Here is a 15175-nt window from a genome sequence, read left to right on the forward strand (position 1 = left end):
ATAACATCTTTCAGCATTATAAATCCAAATTGTGAGTATCTTTAAGCATTATTAAACCTTATCCATTATCGAGCTATGTAATTATGAACTTTTCTTTGTTCACTGGTTCACATGTAATAAATAAGGTCCATAAAAGAAAAGTAACAGCGTTAACACTTAACAGATTACAAAAGTGTTGATGTCACACTCTAAGCTGATAACTGTGAGGAAGGGGATTACTTTCCAAACAACTGGTGTCAGGTTATAATGTCGAAAAAGGTCATTTTGTTTCCACATAAACACTGTAACTAACTGTTTTAATAGGTAAGTGAATGTATGTTACTAATCATTGAACCTTCTAAGCAGTGAAAAGACATGTTGGGATGGCTGCAGTGTGGTTTAAATAGCCAACCATGTGGTGTGTCAGCCATCCTTAAACGCTATAATGCGTGCAGTCGGGAGCACAGTTGGTACATAACAATAGTACATAACAATGCCCCATGGCAGAAAGAGGAGAAAAGAAAACGAAAGGCTGAGAAGGAAAAGGACCAAGAAAAACAGCAGGGATCCTTCCTGGAATATTTTCTCTTTAATCCAAATAAAGATGGAAGCAGTTCACAGCATCCAGATGAAGGAATTTTACTTGGAGAGGAGGTTAGCTCACATCCGCATGGAAGCAGTTTGGAACATCAAGAGGAAGGTATATTACTTCAGGATGAGGGTAGCACACATCCACAAAAAAGCAGTTTGGAAACTGAAGATGATGGAAACTTACTTCTAGATGAAGGCAGCTCACAGCATCAGACTGATATGGAGTGGAGAAAATTTATTCACCTTCGAAGACACATGCAGAAATTGAAGTAAATGAAGTAGAAGGAAGAAAGGATGAGGAAGTTACAAACAAGTGACAGTATGGGGATCCTATTCATGGCCCATTGGTTGGACAGACGGACGAACAAACCAAATAATTAAGCCGCTGTTAAAAAAAAAACACTTAAAAAACATTAAAAGGAAAAAAGGGGCAAAATGTTTCCCAGTTTACCAAAACCTCAAGCTAGATCTGCCCTTGGGGGGTGCCGATTGTATGGTTCGCCTAGGGTGCCAGTTGCTGGCAGCTACTCTAGGGCCGCCCCTGCCCACACAGCCCTCTAAATAGCAGTGTAGCTGTCAAGGCAGGGCTTAGCTGAGTAAAGACATGCCTGAAGGGTGCGGGCATGTATATGAATACGTGGCCTACATGGCTGTTTACTTGCCCACGCTGTGCCTCTCCCTCGACACCGCTGTTTGTAGCAGTGTAGTATCCTGCTGCTGGAGCCTCTTCCAGCTGGAGGGGAAGATTCTGGCAGTGGAGAGGCAGCAGAGAAAGGCTGGGGCAGCTCCCCGCTGCTAGGGCCCTTCCCCCACCACAGGGACAGCAGCAGGAAAAGGCTCTGCCGGCTCCCTGTTGCTGGGGAAGGCTCCAGCAGTGGGAAAAGGCTCTGGCAGAGGGGTTTCTCCACGGCCTCCCCTCTGCCAAAGTCTTTCCTCCCCTCAGCAAAAGGCTCCAGCAGCGGAGAGCTGCTGAAGCCTTTTCCTGCTGACATGTGTTACTACACACCACAGTGTGGATGCAGCTTGCTTTTCACCACAGCACCTAGCTACATGTACGCTACCCACAGCTGCCTCTGGTGTGTAGTGTAGACGTAGCCTTATACTTGGATAGTAAGCTGTTTGGGGCAAGGACCAATTTGTGTGTGTGTGTGTGTGTGTGTGTGTGTGTGTGTGTGTGTGTGTATACACACAGTGCCTAGCACAGTGGAGCTCCAAGAACTTCTTTGGGGTCTTTAAGTGCTACCTCAATGCCACTAATAATGATACTGGGGGAAAATTTCAAAAGCACCCAAATGACTTGGGAACCTAAGTCCCATTTTGAAAAGTAAGTTAGGCACATATGAGCCTAAGTCCTATTGGAAATCAATAGGACTTACAAGTTTAAGAGTCTAAGCGGCTTTTGAAAAATGGCGCTTAGGCTCCTAAATCACTTAGGCATGGTTGCAAATTTTATGCACTACTTTTTTCCTCACCTTTTCCCCCTTTTTGAAATGAGCAGCAGTGAGAAATGAGGTTGTGCCCCCAAACACTCATAACCCTGCCCCATGTTCACCCACTGTTTCACATACCCAACCTATTACAAGCTGAAGCCTTGCAAGAGTTCTCCAACCCGTAAAAAATTCTGTGTATGCATACATATTTCCTTTATGTACATTCATGGAGGCCAACAGCTCTAAGTGCTATTCATACCTTTCATATGAAATCTAAAGCTCTCAGATATACATCAGGACTCAGCCAGTAACCTTAAAAAAACATCATGTCTACCATGAGCTAAAGTCATATGCCTAAGTTCATTTAAAATGAACAGCCAAACTTTATACCCCTCATCATGTATCAGTGTTGCTACATGGATGCAAATTAAGGCAGAATTTGGCCATAAGCTGTTTTACAAATATATGGTCTCTGTCTTAACTGTGTTTTCATTTTTAGCCGTATTAGCTCTGCCATAGTAGCTGGGATGCAGAGACAACCTTGTGTTCACGTTCAGACTGTTTTCCTACTGATTTATTTTTGAGCTAACTGGTCAACACATTAATATCGTATAACACTGCATAGGATGAGCCCTCAGTCAGCAGATGCTGTGTTTCTAAAAGGGCACAGCTTTCTTATTCTGCATCAGTGGAAGTTGGGAGAGTGAGAAATAGGGGAGGAAGAGAGAAAAAAATGAAAGCCTTAATCCATTTATATAGTTCCTATTCAAATCATGTTGAATACAACTAATTATTACCCTGCTCATGCCACCAAAGAGCATTTCCTAACTTTTAGGAGCACGTTAGTGGGAGGTTTGCATCCCTAATGTATGTACTCCCAGTTTCCCGTTGTTGGTGTGAAATAACCAGAGTAAAGGCAATTAAATGATTTTGGTGCTGTGGTGTGTGAAATAACACACTTCGGCCCTGATTCTGCTCCACCTGAAGTCAATGGGCCTTGTATATGAAGTCTAACTCTTTCATACCTAGATGTAGGATATAAATCCCATGTGTCTTTTTAGTAGACTACAAGCAAAGAGCATGATATATGAACTTTCATGGCTAATATAGTTTATACAGGCCAGTGAACAGTAATGAGACAAAGAGTCCTGTGGCACCTTATAAACTAACAGACGTTTGGAGCATTACCTGTCATGGGTGAATACCCACTTCGTTGGAGTAATGAGACATTGTATTATAAATCTAATACTTATTCTGAACCCTGTATAGGCTTGAGAGATGACTAGTTAAGACCTAATCCTGCTTTTTTTACTTGAGTGAGAGGTCCCATGGACTTTTCACTCTAGCAGATAAAGGTATAACATGATCCAATGGCGGGATGCTGAAGACAAATTCAGATTAGAAATAAGGCGCATAATTTTAACAATGAGAATAACTGACCATTGGAACAACTTACTCATGGCTATGGTGTATTCCCCCTTGCTAGCAAATTCTTAATCAAGATACATGTATTTCTAAGATATGCTCTATTTAAAAGATATGCTTTAGTTCTGACAGGAATCAATTCAGAGAAGTCCTAATGCTTGTGTTATGCAGGAGGTCAGACTAGATGATCACAGTGGCCCTTTCTGGCTTTATAATTTATGAATACAGTAAAATCATGTTATCCACCATAAAGTTAGGTGTGTGCCCTAATCTACGTTGTATTTATGGAGTAGATTGGTAGTTTAATAGTACATTTGAGTAAAAAACTATAATAAAATCAGGTTTGATTATTTTTATGCATGTGAGTCATATTTGCAAGTCTTAAATCAAGAGTTGCACATATCAAAGTATGCTCTATGATATATGCCTGGGAAAGACAGTTTTTGCAGTTATACCTCATCTCTCTAATACATTAGTTAATGTCATAACACACTATGGTGGTGCTGCCATTTTTCTTCCCTCTTTTTTCTGGAGTCATCTATAGAACATGAAAAATGAGTTTACTATGGGAGGACTTAGAACAAGCGCAAGTTCTGACTACCAGAGCATATTTTTTATGGCATGCTGTAAATGGTTACAGTACTCGATGTACTAGTACCTGGTGCATGGAAATCAAATTTATTTCATAAATGACACCTCATTTAGCCCAGTGTATTGCACCTATGAGGGTAAATCAAGGGCACAGTGGATAGGTTTGATATAGTATTAGACAAAAGAGAAAGGATGCTACTGAACAGGACCAAAGCAGCCAGAGCAGGCATGCTAAGGCAGTCCATGGGAGAAGGGTGTTGTTTGATGTGGAATATGGGGTTGTTATTGTTTTTCTTTTATGTTTGCAGAAGAATGGTCAGATGATTAAGGTGTTAGGCTAAGGCTTTGGATATGCGGGTTCAACTCCCAGCTCTACAAGAGACTTGCTGTGTGACCTTAGGCAAGTCACTTAGGATGTTTCTGCACTGCAATGTAAGCCCGGGGTCTGTGGGACCCGAGCCTGTAGTCTCCATGTTTGTAAGCCTGAGCTTACAACACACAGAATATTAACCCTGGATTTGGAATTTCTGGACCTGGGTCTCACACCCATACATCTACACTGCACTGTGAAGACGTATCCCAGGCTTCCGAGCATGCTCACCTGCTGTAGTCTCTCAAGCCCTTTGTGTGTGGTGCACTATGGAAAAACTTGACTGTCCATCCTGCAGCACTTTACACAAAGTTGTTGCAGCCTGCTAACACATTGTGCAGACCCCTCTTTTGGGACTGCATGCTCCCAGCAACCAGAGAACACAACACAGAAGAGTCACCACTTAAACAGCTTGTCCTGCTTGGGCTCTCACTACTGTTTCAGGAAACAGGCAGAGCATCCATGAGATGCTGGTGGGCATTTTGGCAGCATTTTCTGACCTGGCACCTGTTGGAGGAGGATGACAACATAAGACATGGCAGACTCAAACTGGCTGATGTTGCTCAAAACTCTCAGTCTAGTTGCTGATGTCCCCTATGTAGGCCAGAAGTGCTGGAGCAGAGCTACAAGCACAGACTGGTGGGATCACATAGTCATGTGAACCTGGGATGACCTGCAGTGGATCTAGAATATTCACATGAAGAAAGCTCCATTTCTGGAGCTTTGTGAGCAACTTGCCCTGATGCTCCATGACAGTTGTTGACAACTAGTGGCATATGCATCAAAATTAGTAATTGATGTGAAAACCAGATATGCACAGATTGAGAAGGATCTTTTAGGGACATTGTTTGCCTGTGAGCAATTCAATCAATATGTTTATGGCCAGACAGGGGATATTGAAACGGACCACAAGCCCCTGATAGCATTATTTGGCAAACCACTAAATGACTGTACCTTAAGGATTCAAAGAATGATGATAAAGATGCAAAAGTATGATTTGATTGTGACCTACACACCCAGTAAATTCATGTTTACTGCAGATGCATTTTCCAGAGCAGTGACTCCCACTATGAAACCAGAGAAGACCTCAGAGAGAGAGATGCAAACCTATTATTGTAAAGGCAATTCCTGTAACTAACAAAAAACTGCAAAAATAAGAGGGGAAACAGAGAAAGATGAATAATTGGGGATCCTTAAAGAAGTAATAATTAAAGGGTGTCCTGAAGAAATAAGCAGTTGCTGTCTAAGTATAAGAGACTACTGGAACTGCAGGTATGATTATACTGTGATGAATGGGATGATTTTCAAGGGCAGCAAGGTTGTAATACCAATGAGCCTCTGGAAAGAAATGCCAGAGAAGATTCATGGGGGTCATTTAGGAATTCAGAAGTGCAAACAACAAGCACGAGAGGTGATGCATTGACCATGGATCAATGACGACATTACTAATGCGGTAGAAAACTGATTTTTGTGCTTAAAATACAAGCCATGTCAACAGGCAGAGCCACTGAGAGCTCAACAAGTTCCACAAAGGCTTTATCAGAAAGGCAGGCACTCATTTATTTACCTGGCAATCAAAGGATTATCTAATAAGTCACAGATCATTATTCTCTGTATCCAGAAATTTGCAGACTGCACAGTACTAGCAGTAAATCATTGACAGCTGGCATGAAAAGAATATTTTCCAGACATGGAATTCCAGATGAAGTCTTTAGTGATAATGGGCCAAAATTTTCCAGTCAGATTTTAGGTACTTTGCCATAGATTGGGATTTTCATCACAAAACATCAAGGCCAAATTACCCTCAATCGAATGGAATCATGGAAAGGTCTATATGGATGGTAAACAGCGTTATGAAAAAGACTTTCAACAGTGGGGTGATTTGCTTAAAGCTTTACTGAAATAATCTCTGGAGAATAGCTTTTCTCCAGCTCACCGGTTAATGGGAAGAAGGAACAGATCAGATTTACCAATCACTGATGACTTGCTGAAATCTTATGACAATGAAACTGTACAGAAGATGAAAGAAAATCAGAAGTGAAAGCAGAAATATTATTTTGACAAAATGGCCTGTGGTCCCCCATCTCCTACCCCAGGCGATGGGATGTGCCTGAGGAATCTCACCTCTAATACTTGGGGCCAAATGGGTGCCATTAAAGAACAGCTACATCCAAGGTCTTATATTATCCAGACAGACCAAGGGGATACATTTGTATATAATCGAAGGGATCTAAAAGTAATCCCAGAACACTGACAGTAGATATGGACTCTGGCATTTACCAGCTGACTGTTTGTCATCAATGCACAAAGAGAAACTGGCAAGCAACAAGAGAGCAACTGAAACTCTAACGAAAGGCTGATACTGAGAAGCCTGGAGAGAGAGATCAAACATCCTGAAAGACTCAGAGACTTGATAACCTGCCTGGAGAAGGGGCATTGAGGAAAGTGAGGTGACTTAACTGAGTGAGGTAAATACTCACTCCAGAGTGATGTGCTGGTAGCCCCTCCTTCTCTAAGTGGTTGACACATTGGGTATATAGATTGTAGTTGGTGGGAATTTAATGTATACATTGTTAGAAAGTAAGTTATATATGTAAAGAGGTAATTGTATTTTTAGGAGGTGAGATGAAGAGATATTTTTGTGAAAGATTATAATTTAGAGGGGCTCCTTCATAAAGGACATTATTGGGAATCTAGGAATTTTGAGACGTACCCTGGTACCAAGGGCTGGCGAACAAAGTACAGCAGCTTACCCGTGGATGCTCTCTAGTTTTTTAATAAAAGTTTACTCCTTTCTCATTCACGGGCTTGTTGTTTAATGAACCCTGTGACAGAGTGCAGGGAGTTAACAGCACTCTGATCACTCTGGCACTAATTGGCTCCCCCAGAGAGGGCTGACTGGGGAATGAAATGTAATTAGCTATTCAAGACAAAAGGCTGGAGGAACTAAAGAGCCAATTAGCCCATCAACTCAAGACTGAGAAGAAAGGCACAGGAAGGAAATACAAAGGGAGAGGAGCAGGACTAGTTGAGTACAAAGTCAGAGAGATTGCCAGGATGGGAGACTCCTTCTTCTCTTTTGCACTGGGAAAAGGGCTGAGGATACAATAGTAAAAAGCATTGCTGCACAAAACTGTAAAAGAGTTGGTGAGGGAACATAAACAAATGGCATGGTGTGGATATCCAACCTGTGGAGTCTGAGCAATTTTCTGTAGTTCAAGAAGTCACGAGACCATGCCCTGCTATAAACCCCAAGATCATTACAGCTATGGCCACTATCAAGAAGAAGCCCTTTGCCAAGTGCAGGACTACAGTCAGATTCTGGTAAACCTGTGGTGTGAGGCAAGATGTTTGACTTCAGTAAGAGCACCAGAAATGACTGTGTGTACCAAGAAATAGCAGACAAGCTGGCAGTATTGGGGATTCAATGGACCTGTGACTAGTGCAGGGAGTGTATTAACTGGCACAAAAGCGACTACTGGAAAGTCAGCTATGAGAATCACACTTCTGGGAACTTCCCGTCATCCTGCCTCTTTTATGAGTATCTTGACTGGGTGCTGCACTGAGGACTTAGCCCCCAGAAGTTCACAATAGCCTGGTCAGTTGGGATGGCGACCTTCTGACCCCTGAATCCAGTATGGGACTGGAGGTGAGGGAGCAGCTGCTTGAAAAGGCTAGTGAAGTAACTCTGGTGCACATAACCATCTGGACACTAGCAGTTGCTTTCATAGTGTGTGTTTCCACTTTTTGATTCAATCTTTTTCTGTCTATATTCATTTGTACTTATGGATAAACCCTTCTGGTAAGTTCAGCTCTTTGGCTTGTGGTTTCACAGTGTCTGCAGAGCTTTTTCTATCATTAAAATCTCCTTCATAGAGCAGTCGCTCTCTTTCCACATTGTACTTAATACCACAAGTGAGTCTATCTCTGAACAGAGACTCCATCAACTCTCCAAAGTCACAGGTCTTACTGAATCTCCTTAATTCTGTGCCACATTGCTCTATGGTGTCATCAGTTTTTTGCATGCATGTAAAAAAAATGTCTCTCTCAAAGGTCTCATTCCATTTTGGCATGCAATGTTCCTCAAATGTGGTCAGTATTTTACGTAACTTCATGCTTGCACCTTCTTCAAACAAAATTGTTTTAAATATCCAATGCTTCCTCCCCAGCAACATGAAAAACCATTGATTTCACGTTATCATTTTTCTCCTCTGCCCCATGGCTACTAAATACAATTCAAATCTCTGTTGGAATTTTTTCCAGTTCTCTGGAACATTGCCTGACAATTGCAGCGGGGTGGGAGGTTATAACTTTTTGTCTTGGCTTTTTTACCTTCTTAAGCTTATCAAGCTCCCTGGTGCTCCTGAAATTTATACATAAGCCTCTGTTCCTTTTTGTTTGCTGCCCCATGTGCTCCTCTTTTCCTTATTTTCGGTTTTAGACACAGGAGTTAACCTCAAAAGGACTTCAGTCTATTTCTCACCTGGCACGTCTGACACCATGTAATGATCCTAGGGTACATTAAACAATAAAGCAGTGAATAAGAAAGGAATACACTTTTATTTTAAAAAAAAAACCTAGAGAATGTCCATGATAAACTGCTGTACAGAGCTACATTCCCCTTTTGTTTGACACTCCCTTGCTTCCAGGGCAAGTCTCAAAATGCCTAGCTCCATAATACTGTCCCTTATAGGAGAGCCTCTCTACATAATAATCTTTCACTAGCATATCTGTACAATAGCTAATACAGGAGACTGTTCACTTTATTTGCAGCTCAGCAGTCAGAATAAAATGGAGGGGTTAAACACTGAGTGACTGTACTTGAACCAGAGGGAGTCAATTGGCTAGTCTTGGGATAGAAAGAATTGGAACACTGGCCCATGGGATTGTGGGATAACACTGGTGGACTCTCAGGATACAAGTCTGGGGGACCCGAGCTACATCCACACAGCAAACGTAGATGGAGCTTCTATAAGGTGGGTACTAAACTGGTTGGAAAACCATTCCCAGAGAGTAATCATCAGTGGTTCAAAGTCATGCTGGAAGGGCAAAATGAGTGGGGTCCCACAGGGATCAGTTCTGGGTCCAGTTCTGTTCAATACGTTCATCAATGATTTAGATCAGTGGTTCCCAAACTTGTTCCGCCGCTTGTGCAGGGAAAGCCCCTGGCGGGCCGGGCTGGTTTGTTTACCTGCTGCGTCCACAGGTTCGGCCAATTGCGGCTCCCAGTGGCCGCGGTTCACTGTTCCGGGCCAATAGGAACTGCTGGAAGTGGCAGCCAGTAAGTCTGTTGGCCCACGCCACTTCCAGCAGTTCCCATTGGCCCGGAACAGTGAACTGCGGCCACTTGGAGCCGCGATTTACCTGCCGCGTCCACAGGTTCGGCCAATCGTGGCTCCCAGTGGCCGCAGTTCACTGTTCCGGGCCAATGGGAACTGCTGGAAGTGGCGTGGGCCAACGGACTTACTGGCTGCCACTTCCAGCAGTTCCTATTGGCCCGGAACAGTGAACCGCGGCCACTGGGAGCCGCGATTGGCCGAACCTGTGGACGCGGCAGGTAAACAAACCAGCCCGGCCCGCCAGGGGCTTTCCCTGCACAAGCGGCGGAACAAGTTTGGGAACCACTGATTTAGATAATGGCATAGAGAGTACAGTTATAAAGTTTGCAGAGGATACCAAACTGGGAGGGTTTGCAGGTGCTTTGGAGGATAGGATTAAAATTCAAAATGATCTGGACAAACTGGAGAAATGGTCTGCAGTAAAAAGGATGAAATTCAATAAGGGCAAATGCAAAGCACTTCACTTAGGAAGGAACAATCAGTTGCACACATACAAAATGGGAAATGACTGCCTAGGAAGGAGTACTGCGGAAAAGGATCTGGGGGGTCATAGCGGACCATAAGCTAAATATGAATCAACAGTGTGACACTGTTGCAAAAACAGCGAATATCATTGTGGGATGTATTAGCAGGAGTGTTGTAAGCAAGACACGAGAAGTAATTCTTCTCCTCTGCTCCGCACTGATTAGGCCTCAACTGGAGTATTCTGTCCAGTTCTGGGCACCACATTTCAGGAAAGATCTGGACAAATTGGAGAAAGTCCAGAGAAGAGCAACAAAAATGATTAAAGGTCTACAAAACATGACCTATGAGGGAAGACTGAAAAAACTGGGTTTGTTCAATCTGGAGAAGAGAAGACAGAGGGGACATGATAACAGTTTTCAAGTACATCAAAGGTTGTTATAAGGAGGAGGGAGAAAAATTGTTCTTAACCTCTGAGGATAGGACAAGCAGCAATGGGCTTAAATTGCAGCAGGCAAGACTTAGGAAGTTTTTCCTAATGTCCAACCTAACTGTAAGGGTGGTTAAGCACTGGAATAAATTGCCTAGGGAGGTTGTGGAATCTTCATCATTGGAGATTTTTAAAAGCAGGTTAGACAAACACCTGTCAGGGATGATCTAGATAATACTTAGTCCTGCCGTGAGTGCAAGGGACTAGACTAGATGACCTCTCAAGGTCCCTTCCTCTCCTATGATTCTAAAATGATGCACTGTGGACCTGAGTCCCACTGAGACTCAGGCTCAGGCCCTCCCACTACCCCCCTTTGCTAGGTCCTAGAGCCTGAATCCAGAAAGAGTACTGGCCCAAGTCAGATACATTTATGTGTAGATGGAAGGGGATTAGGGTTCGAGCCTGAGACTAGGTTTACATTACCATGTAGACTTACAGAGTATCTGTATGCCTCAGTTCCCCCATTTGTACAAATAGGAATATTAACACTTCCTTGCCAAACAGGGATGTTGTGAGGCACTCAGATCCTATGGTAATTGGGACCGTAAAATTATTGAATATAGAAAGATGTTTGCACAGTATGTAAAAACATGATCCCAGCACCAAAGAGTTTGCAATTCTGAAAGCATTCATGCAGGAAAGTAACTTTACCTGTGACTAATCACTGTGACTGTCCATGTGAGTGGAGTTATTCATGTGTGTAAATACAGGATCAAACTCCTAGAAGTTCACAACAAGAAAAAGGAAACTCTGGGAGATAATAAAGATGTGAACAGAAGGAGTTCATGGGAGATTATGGGGATGCAGGCTGCAATGCACACATCAGTTCCTAATACTATTTTTAATAGTTACATTAATATAGGTTTCTTTAAATGGAACCAGAGGGTCATTGTTCTTGCTATGCTTTCTCCCTCTCACTCTTGGCCTCTCTCAATCCTCTCCTCTCTCTTCACTTGATTCTGCTTCCACTGAAGTTAATTGCAAGCTTTCCATTGACTTCAGTGGGAGCAGGATCGAGCCCTATGCCTGTCCCTCCAAAAATCCTGTATAGAGAATCTCTCAGGAATCAGGGCCTGCAGCAGAGCCCCTCTCCAGAGAGCCTGCAGTGGGCTTCCTGATTGGCTACACTGTGGATTGGCTGGAAGAGTTAGCAAACTGACTCTTAAACCCAGCAGCAGCAGGAGTTCAGTGGCTCCTCAAAGCACTTCTCCACAGCTGTGATAGCTCCTTTCTTTTTCCAGCCCTGCCCCCACCTTACCTCACTCCAGGTAACCTGGTTCTGACCCTCAGCTCCGACCCTTGGCTCGGACATAAGAACGGCCATACTGGGTCTGACCAATGGTCCATCTAGCCATGCATCCTGTCTTCCAACAGTGGCCAGAGCCAGGTGTCCCAGAGGGAATTATCAGAACAGGGCACCAATTATCGAGTGATCCATCCACTGTTGTCCTGTCCCAGCTTCTGGCATCTGGTCTCTGACTCCAGTTCTGACCCCTGGGTCTGATTTCTGAATGCTGACTCCTGCTCTAGCCACTAGGCATGACTGCCCACTTCTTGGTCACTGACAAAATTAGGGCCAATACTGGTGAATAATCAGTTTTGCCACAAGGCACAGAAGACTCAGTTTTCCCTCTCCCAACCGTAAATGTCTTTCTGGGTATCCACATGGAGGACATAAGGCCATGGAAGTACTGCCTTGCCCTATTTTATACTATCGCTCAACTTGAGAGCAGATAAAAGGAATTAAAATTGTGATAGGAATATTAGGAGAGCTTGTTGCCAGCATAGGCACCGATTCCATCATTGTTCCAGGGCTGGAGCACCCACAGAAAACAATTAGTGGGTGCTTAGCACCCACTGGCAGCCAAGCCTCCCCACTTCCTTCCCTCAGTGCCTACCGCCCACCAACAGCCTCACCAATCAACTCCTCTCAGCACCTCCCACCTGCCATGGATCAGCTGTTCCACGGTGTGCTGGGAGGTGCTGGGAGTGAGTGGGGAGGAGTGGGAATGGAGCATGTTCGGGGGAGGGGGCGGAACTGGGTGGGAAGAGGCAGGGTGGGAGTGGGAAGAGGCGGGGACTTGGGGGAAGGGGTGGAGTCGGGGCGGCATCTGAAGCTGAGTTGGGGTTGAGCACCCCTGAGGAAAGTTGGAAGCTGGCGCCTGTGGTTGCCAGCATTGCTGTGCTGCAGGGAAGTACCGCAATGCCTCAAACACTCCAGGTGGCTTTACTTCTCTCTCTTCCTCCTGCCCATAATGCTTGTTTGTGATGGCCAAATTGTTCTCATTTCTCCCAAACATGAGACCCAATGCAGCTACCACCAGCATATCTCAGCTATCCCTCTTGTATTTCTTTAGCACAGACAGCAAAAGTGTCATACATACTGTGGTGCCCTCCCCGCCACATATGCCCACAGAGAACGTTGGGACACACAGTTAGCTATGTAGCATTGGAGAGCATGTTTGTTCAGGAGTGAGGTGAGGATGAATATATGCAAGGATCAGTGTGATGTAACTAACTTTTTTGTGGGGAGGGAGGGAGAACTGAAAAATGGCTTTTTTCTCCCATAGTGGTGCAGCTGCCCTCCTCTCCATACCCTTCCTGCATGCTGACCTGGAGGAAAATCAAATCAGATATTCTGTTAAGAAAGTAAAGGAATACTGAACTGAATTTGGGAAGCTTATGGAAAATTATAAAGGGGATTATTTCAGGTTAACATTCAAGTTCTGCGATTTCATCTTGATTCAGTAAAGCATTTTAGATGGAGCTTCTAGTGTTCTCAGCAGAATTTCTTTTAAATGGAAATTGCCATCTCACTAATCACACAAATATATGCTCTTGAGAGAGGGAAACAAGCAATGCAAAAATCCATGTTTATTGAGAAAGGAGGAAGCATTCCAAACTAAGCTCCAGCTATAGATTTATTTCTATTTATAGTTTTGCTTTTTAATAGCAGGTGAACGTTGTTATTCCCTCTCCTAGGATAGTCCTCTGCTCTTTTTGCGCACTTAATAATGAAGTAATCAAAAGAGCAATTAATAAAACGGCTATTTCTGCCAATGGGAGTTCTATTATAATATCTTGTGGTCCAGTTTCCATAAAATTCTTATCTATTTTATTGTTTCTCATGGACTAGAAGATCGATGTTATTGTTGGCTCTGTGGGACTGTGTAAGAGGCAAGTTTCAGTCTTACTAATTATCACTATTTTATTAGCAGATAGTGATTCACATTATAAACTCAAACTAGTTTCCTTTAAGGGATAATATCACAGAGAAAAGGGAAGATGTACTAAAAAAAAATTCATTTGAAATATTAAATCTTCATATTATCAGTTTTCCTGTGACGATCTCAGACAGTACGGATGTCATACTACACTGCAGTGTGGAATTGTGGGTCATACAACCGTTTGAAATCAATGACAGGGAGTCCATTGTATATTATGGTATTTTAATTTATAAATATCTTTAAATAAATTAATTTTACTTCAGGTAACAAAAGTGCATATAACATCTACTTAGATCATCACCCCTTCTAAAGACTCGGTTTACTGCTAGCTCAAATTAAACTTCATGCCTAAACTGATGTCTAACCAAGAGTTATTTGGACAGTGACAGAAGATCATTTTTACAGTCCCTTGGCTTCCAACCCCCTTTAGTGTCAGCCAATCAGCTCTATCCTCCACTTTTCCATGAGTTTGTAGGTTAAAAAACCAGAAACAAAACAAACAAAATTTCCCGCATTAGCCTTCCCTGTCCAGGAGGAAATAAAGAGCCACCAACACCAACGATTTCTGAATAAACAAAACAAAAACAAGAGATGAAGGAGGACATCTGTGGGATGGTCTTCTGGGGGATTATGACAGTTCCACAAATAACTAATGCCAAAACGGAAAAGAGAAATGGAGAATAAAAGAAAACCAAATAAAGAAGATAGAAGACATATACAAGAGGCATAGAATATGCAGGAAGTAGTGTCCAGAGTAAGAGGTCAGGAAGGAGGAAAAAGATATTTCTATAAACAAACTCAAACCAAAACCCAGGGTCTGAATAAGTTCATTCTCTGGGATGATTAGATGCAGGCCTATTGCTATAAACTACCAAAGTACAAACAAAGAATATTTTAAGGTGGTAAAAATAATGTTGCATACTATGTTTGTGTGAAATATTTGCATGAAACCTCAATCCTATTCAGACCTAGGGTCAAGTGCATTCAGAAACCTCAATCCACACTTACAAAAGAAGTGATAAACTTGCAATGGGGTTGTTGCAGTTGTTAGGAAACCAGCACATTTCTTCTTGTTCTTACTCTTAGAAGAAGCTCCTAGGCTCACTGGAGACATCTAAGGTAAGAAAGCCTTGTGGTGGGTGCAGAGCAGATAGGAATGAGGTATGGGGTGAGATTCCCCTGAGAGGTGTATTAAACTCTATCCTCTCTATCTTCCAAGTGAACCCAGAAAGGTTCACTTCAAAACCTCTGCAAAACCAATCTAAATCAAA

Source organism: Lepidochelys kempii, chromosome 3, assembly GCF_965140265.1.
Source record: "Lepidochelys kempii isolate rLepKem1 chromosome 3, rLepKem1.hap2, whole genome shotgun sequence".
In the NCBI taxonomy this organism is placed as follows: Eukaryota; Metazoa; Chordata; order Testudines; family Cheloniidae; genus Lepidochelys; species Lepidochelys kempii.